Source organism: Hylaeus volcanicus, chromosome 7 (genome assembly GCF_026283585.1).
Source record: "Hylaeus volcanicus isolate JK05 chromosome 7, UHH_iyHylVolc1.0_haploid, whole genome shotgun sequence".
Lineage (NCBI taxonomy): Eukaryota > Metazoa > Arthropoda > Insecta > Hymenoptera > Colletidae > Hylaeus > Hylaeus volcanicus.
Genome location: NC_071982.1, coordinates 19,381,322 through 19,388,939, shown reverse-complemented (window position 1 = coordinate 19,388,939; position 7,618 = coordinate 19,381,322). Strand labels below are relative to the sequence as shown.

The 7,618-nt window shown below is 48.3% G+C and overlaps 1 long non-coding RNA gene across 6 annotated transcripts in view; it reads right to left on the bottom strand.

Moving 5' to 3' along the window:
• Window positions 1-588: 588 nt before the first annotated feature.
• Window positions 589-7,618, bottom strand: part of LOC128880509 (uncharacterized) — a 122,511-nt gene continuing 115,481 nt past the window's right edge. For 3 of the 6 annotated variants that reach the window (XR_008457840.1, XR_008457842.1, XR_008457841.1), the window contains one exon: window positions 589-7,035. This is a non-coding gene — a long non-coding RNA (uncharacterized LOC128880509). The remainder of the gene's footprint in view (window positions 7,036-7,618) is intronic. The other 3 variants (XR_008457838.1, XR_008457839.1, XR_008457843.1) reach the window with 1 other exon arrangement.

The following is a 7,618-nucleotide window of genomic DNA, read 5'->3' as shown; positions in this document are numbered from 1 at the left end:
AAAAAAAAAAACATTCCCAAGGTACCTCAAAAAGTTGCCCAACGAATGACGTCCCTCGAGAAAACGCAAAAAGCATCGTTTTTTCGAGCCCGTGAAGGTAATGTCCACTCTTGATGGGACTTGGTCAGGCTACGAGCGTGTTCTCGCCGTGCGGAGACGCCGAAGCGCGTGCACGGCCACGGCTGGATGCTCGATTCTATCCCCAGCGAGTAATTAACAATAACGACGATAACCCCTTCTTGCGCGGCTGGCGCGCGCTAACGAGCAAGAACTCGCTCGATCAGCCGAACCGACCGGAGGTGAACGCGCCGAAAACAAATTCCCTTTGCGGTGGCCCTTCGAACCATGCGCCGTCCTGTGCATCTGCGCGAGCAGATTTTTACGCGCTTGAAGACCGCTCTGCGTCTCTGGCAGGCTGGCCAGCAAAACAGGCAGTGATTTTACGAACAAAATGCGAGGAAAAATATAGAAACGAACATAAACTAAATGTACAGTAGTCAAAAGCATTCATGATTTTTCTATCGTCCCTACTTTCTACGTATATCAACAGAAAACATGGAATAACATTTTTTTTTTACGCGAGCTTTTGTTCACGGGGAAAGTAGCAAGTAGCGGGAACTCGCCGCGTCTGACCAATGCAAGCTATTACTACTTGCATTCGTCAGGGACGAATATTCGAACTCCCAAGCAAGCTACAACGAAACAAATTAAACGTAAAATGTAAAATTCGTCTCATCTAGTTCAAACAGACCTTCGCCTGCCTCACACCCCCCCGCGTCCCTAATTTCGAATCCAACAGGGTGGACCTCTGATGCAGCGCGACAAGACCTACGCGCCCGACGTTCCGTTTGAAGCTTGGCAAATTTCATAAACTCCTACTTAAGTTCGTAATTATTATTAACCTTGTTCGGCAAAGGGCGCCTCGTCGAAAATGGGCGACTTTCGGAAAGGGTGCGTAGACAAGGCGGCGAAAAGAGAGGCGAACGGGAGTGGGGTTGAGAGTCGGGGCGTTAAGCGATACACGTTCTCGTCACCCTTTGGTTCTTTGTGCCGGCTGACAAAATTGAACGCCCTTCTCGTAGGCGCGCCATTAAACCAGACACTCGACGGGGGTGGGGGTCGCCACCCCCCGACGCGTCGACGTTGTCGCGACGAAAGCCGCCACTTTACACGCACGCCGGGACCAACCACGGGCCGAGGATGCGAAATCTTGCGGGACACGATGGAAAATGTAAGAGAGATCGTGCTCGGAGGGGGTGAACGCGCGAGTGGCACCCTCCGACGCGGCCACGGCTCTCTGGCTCCCCCTGGAAAATATTCCTCTGAGGAATTATCGCTGGTTCTCCGACTCCTCCTATCTTCCAGGACCGCAGCATCCGAGTAGTGGGCAGGGAAATCTTGGTAGGGAGATCAAAGATCCTTCATAGAGGGTTGAGATGAGGCCAAATATGCGTATGAGAGATGTAGGTGAGCGAGGGAGAAATATTGGATGACACACGCAGCTAATCACAAACATGACAAAGACCATAGACTCGTTCTCAACCAAACATCCTAATCTCGGCTCCCAGTTCCTCACACATCCTGTACTTCGTAGTTGTATAAATGAAAATCTTTAAGAGTTTCTCGAAAAGTATTACGATCTAAGGAAAATATAAACTAGAAGATTCAACAAAGGCAACTCTCCAACCAAAGTCTCGCAGCGTCGAAACCCGTGCAAGCAAATTAATATTCACCGAAAACCGTGCCGAGGTATTCTTAATCAGGCCGTTAATAACCCGATTCGACTGGTTGACGCGGGCAGAAATAGCTAATTAAAAAAAAAAAAACATTGTTATTAATTTCCCCGGGCGCTGTGTCGCTCGTCGAGGGGGTCTGGCCGACGAAAAACGAAGCCAGACGCTCGGGAGCTTTGTCGGCCGAGAGGCGGTCTCGAAACGGCGATATGTTCGAAGCTAATTATCGCTGGCTAATTAACGCGAGCCTCGGAAGCCTGGGTTGGCTCGCTTGCGCGTGTGGTCGTCGTTCGTTATCCTCGGCGAGCAATCAAAAATTTAGGCCAACGTTGCTCACGGAGAGGCGATCGCCAGTCGTATGATGTAAATTGCAGCTACCGATGGTCGTTACCGCGGCTATATATAACGCGTTCTTTTTTTTCCACGTTCCTTGTTGTCCCGTTTTTGTTTTCTTCCACCCACCCCATTTTTTCTTTCTCTCTTTTTTTTTTTTTGTTGCTCGCGTCGCTCCCGCAATATTGCGTCGCGAGATTTATAGAGGACCGCGAGCGAGCGAGATGAACGGAGATGAAGAGGGGCACGGAGCGAGACAGAAGGGAGGGAATCGAGTGCGAATCCACGGGGTTCCTGTGCTCGTGCATTACGGCCCGTCGAGGATATCGATATGACAAATAAACGTAGAAAATCTCTCGTTTCAAAGCTTTCGTTCCCGCTATCGGGTTTAACTAGCGCGCCATCGCTCGGCCACGCCAAATCCGAGCCAGGAGGACTCGCGAGGATTTCGCGTTCGATTACTCGGAAGCGATACGTTCTATGCGCGCGGCCGGAGATACGCGACACAACGACGGTGGACTTTGCATGGACGACCATTGGGAGAACGAACAAAGACATCCAAGCGGAATTTCCTCGTCTAAATTCGGGTACAAGTCCCCTGGTTTACTGTCGATTCTCATTCCAAAGTAATACTTTGCAAATTAACCCTTCTAGTGCCAGAGAACGTTTTCGTACATATCCGAGAAACACCAGACAATTTTATTTTAAGGTTCACGACATCTTTACACGATATTAAACACCTCACCTAAACACTTTTCCGAGGGGTTTCGCGACTTCTCCGACGCCTCGAAGAATTTTTCCATCGGTAATTAACGCGAGTGCAACCCCCCTTCCCCTGCCCGATCGATTCTCCACAGATAGAAGTAAGCGATCGCGATCAATTACTATGCACGCTAACTGCGCAACCGATTTGAGGTTTCATTAACTCGAGCAAATTCGGCGGGCGTATTAAGCGTGCCTGTACGCACACACCGAGTGCTTACCGCCGTTTCTGCCGGTTCTCCATTATTCGGGAGTGCTTCCAGCGGTAATTCGTGTCTGGAGAGAACGTTCGGCTGCAATTATAAACGCATCGGGCCAGATCGAATTCGAATATGTCCGGCATCCCGTAGGCCTAAGCGGCGTACGCACACTGAAACCCTCTAAACGAGCTTCATCCTCGTGGAATACCAACAAATTATCCGCCCCACGACGTTTTCCGTGGAAATTCAGCGAGAATTTGGCGCTGGCTAATCGCCGAGTTTCGCTCTACAACAACACGTTTCGAGTCTATTAATCGTGGATGCGTTGAGAGACCAAATTACATTTTTCGAGGAGATACGATTGAGCCGTTCGCTGAACAAATCAATTAACTTCACGGTTCACATAAAAATTGTACATTATTTCATCGCATCTCTCAACTTTTTGTTTTATGTCAACTTATGTTCATGTAATCGATTTGTGCAACGAACGGCCCGATTAACTCGCGTCTACGATTTTATTTTGAGGAAACTATCGGATGTGAGATTTTCTAATATTTAGGGTGCTTGTAGTAGAGTTCGAACGTGTTGAACAAATTTTTTCCGATCACCACCTTGTGTATTTATGTAATTCCGACGCGACTCGTCGAGGGAAAATCCGTTCGAATATTGCGGACTTCCTCGAAACGGCCAAATATTCTAACCGTTCCGTCGAGCGATCGAAATAATTCACCGTGCACTAGACCCCGAGCTTTTAGCCGGAAAACCTCGAATCGAACGCGCCGCCCCCGCCCATGAAATTGTTGCGATGCCGTTCGATGAACGGCGAACACTACTGGAATACCTGGCTGATTGACTTCCGTTTCGACTTTCCTATTCCGTTGTAAACGAAGGAGTCGTTTACAATGAGCATCGTTTAGATCGGTCGTCGATGCGACGTTACTTATTTCGCGAAATTCAATTAACGAATTTGGAATTGTATTTTTATTTGTACTGCATTTGTCTGCTCTCCCAAATAAAGTAATAATAATAAAGCTGATCCTCTGTTATAATTTTTAATTTATAAACCGATCTCGACACTCTTTAAGTGCCGTTTATTTTTATTTTTCGTTCCCTCGCGTAACGATTCTCGTGATTGCGTCGCTGGGCGTTCGCGCTCCTCCTATTATTACCACTGCATCGCTTTCGCGGGCAATCGGTGCGATCCCGAGCAAATAAATAAATAACCAGATTACAGGTTTCCGTACCAGGGCTCGCCTCCCCGCCGTTAAAAATAATCAACAGGAAAGTGGACGAGAAAGAAGAGACCCAAGTGAAAGAGGAGCGAAAGATCCGTCCCAGAAAACAATGGACGAGATTCCCGCGGAGTTCCTTTGTCCCCGCGAATACTGAATTTCCCGTCAACGCGTCTTTTCCCCCGAGCGTCCAGGCTGGAACAGCCTGGAAAATTTAATTTCGAATATTACTACCCTCCCCGTTGAAAAAATATGACGCAGCAGCGGATGGAGCGGCGAGAACAAGTGGCTCGCAATTTTCCATACTCGAAATATCGAAGACGCGAGCACGAGCACCCTTCGCTTTAAAAAAAAAAAAAAAAGACCCGAGCCCTTTTCAACGACCAGTCGTAGATCTTTCGATACGACGCGACACCCGCTCCTGATCGCAGACCATCAGTTTTTTATGCGCGGCTCTCTACATATTAAGTGCGTATTTATCCGTAATCGCGGGGGTGGCGCATGCTTGACTGATTCCCGCCATTTTTCTCGTCCTTTGGGACGCGAGCCGAACGAATCGCGACGAATCACTGGGACCTGAAGTTCCGTGGTTAATCAAACTAACGATACAGTCTAGGATAGCGGTGGTTACAACTTCGACAATTTTGAATTTCGAGTCTCCGGTATTAAAACCGAAAGCGATCCTAGGACGTATTTATCGGAAATAATTAGCTGACACAGTCGAACGAAAGAAAGCATCAAGACGCGAGGGACGCTAAACTTTACTTCCCTTATTACTTTCCTCGTCGGCGTTAGTCACGTTGAAAAATCGCGACGCGAGTAACGAGCGGCCGTAGAATTTCGTTCGAACCCGCCCCTTCTCGAGGTCTTCTCGGCCAGGAACTTTTCATTCGTTTGCCTCGACGAGGGGGTGAAAAAGATTTGTTCGAGGAGATCGGGATGCAGCAGTTGCGATGGTTCCAGGGTGAAACGCGATCCGGGGTGCTGGGAAAACATAGTGGCGATCGTACGTTACTCCTCGTGGGGGTAAACGGCTCTTAATGGGCGAATTCTCCCGCAAAAACTACCCCCACGATTGTCCGGCTCAACGTCGGGCTCGAGGATCGACGTTCCTCGGCCAAAAGAAAACAAACTTAACGTTGCTTCCACCCACGGACCTCTGTCTCCACCCTGGTTGCTCCCATCGTCAATCTCATTTACCCCAACCCCTTCGAATCAGGGGAATCGCTCGGGCGGATTAAATCCTTTGAACTTTATTGGCCATCGTGCAATGACGTTCCGTTAATTACGCTTCGAATTCGACCAGTCTTTCCGTCGAACCATTCGATGGTCCCTCGTGTCACGGGACAAGGGACACTTTGTCGAACCTACCCTCCACTACCCCATCTCATCGTTCCTTTTTGCGGCAGGACTAACGGTACTTACGACTCGTCAAAGCGTCTTGCAATTGAGATAAAAACGATCGCCGCGCTTTACGTCCAGAGTTCGACGGCAAAGTAACACGGTCATTAAATTTCGCTCGAACGTTGTTCGAATTCGGAGAAAGAATAATGAAATATGCCAGGAGTATCTAAGGAACGTTTGGAAAATCGACGTCGAACCGATTCATCTCTACTGATAAAAATTCCGCGTCCTTTCGTGATCCGCGATAATTTCAAAGGTGACTCGATTTTACCGAGGAGCCGCGTTTTATCGCCGTTTCATTGATCTAGAACATGAAAGGGGCAGACGGTCGAGCACGCTAAAATTGATTCGCCAAACATGGGTTACATCGATTTAACAAACCGATTGATTCGTGACTAATTAATGCACCGGAGCCCGACGACTCGTGCTTCCGCTTTGCTCGGTCTCGCGCAAAGGTGGCGCGATTTACGAGGCAACTTTATAAATGTTCCGAGTTGGGGATGTTCGGGTGAAAACTTTGCGCAGATGGCATGCCACGTGAATAGACATGGACCTCGTGAATATTAATACTGGTGTATGAACGAACCTACTTGGCTAACCATCTGTGAAATAGGTTAATTTATTTTTGGGTGTATGCGCGTGGGTGTAAGTATGGAAATAAAATGCTACAGTCGTCAAAGTAGATGTTTCATATAGCAACTTAAAATGTATTCAGTGGGAGCAACGTGACGATTACGATTTTTGCTCTAAGGTATCGCTTTCTACCTCGACTTATTTTTCAAAATTAGTGTTCTTCTGTAAATATTGTTCACCGAGTACAGTGGCGATTCTCAAGACACGAAACGGTAGTCCAGCAGGTTTATTTCAGTCACGTCGCGGCACAATCAAATGTGTGGGTTGCGAGGAGGCCACCGATACAAAAACTGCGACCCACTCCCCGACTGGCGATCCGTCGTCCCCGCGGCAAATAGGAAAACCATCGTGGCCGCGGGAAACTTTTCAGCCGTAAGGGAGAAACCATTGGAGGACGGACAGAGAGAGAAAAATGAACGACGAAGGGGGTAGCGAACGGTCTTTAGAAGTGCGAAAAATCCTGAAGCACGATCGCCGTTCTTTCAGCGGGCACCCCTTAATCTGGATCGGGCGGGGCCGAAGAGACTCGACTTTGTACGCGAAAGGAAACTTTCGTAATATTCTACTACGTTTTCCCATTTGCTCGTGCCGTCGCCCTTCGGCAGTACTTTCTGCGATCGAGATTTTCATTTCTCAACTTTCTGTCGGCCCTAATTTTATCCTGCGCCCCAAACGAACCCGACGGTCTTGACGTTCCTTGTCCCTCGATGGTTCACATCTTCGAGGGACTCCTCTGGCCTGGAACAAAACAAAAATCGATTCGTTAGAAACAGCACCTTCAAGCTTGCATCGAAGGCTTTGTACAATTTTTATAGAATTTATCAAGTTATAGATTGAAGCTTTGATTTCTATGTCTAGGCACCGAGGAATCGTTGCATTCGCACTTGAAACAATTCTGAAACCCCTTTAAAAGTGTTCCAAATATATACACAAAGTTTCTACTCATAAATCCACTTTTGTATCGAACGTAAAAGCAGTCAATTAATAAATAAAACTCCTCGCAGGACTTCCGCACTGACCGCTCCTAATCGCTGTGTGTTCATCCCGCAGAGAGGACCAAACACGAATGATTACGCGAATCTCCTCGGATCCGTCAGGACGTCGCACGGAGGCCACGCGATTCGCCTGACGGTACATGGAAGTTATTACGCACTTGAGCGGCGCCAAGCCGGCTTCGGTTCTGAAGGACGCGTCTAATGGTAAGCCTCTTACGTGGAATAATTAAGCGTGGACCGTCCGAGCGAACAAGCTTCCCGAAGATCGAACGACCCGCTTATAGGCAGAACACCGACCCCCGACGTCGAGGCGCAACGTCCTCCCT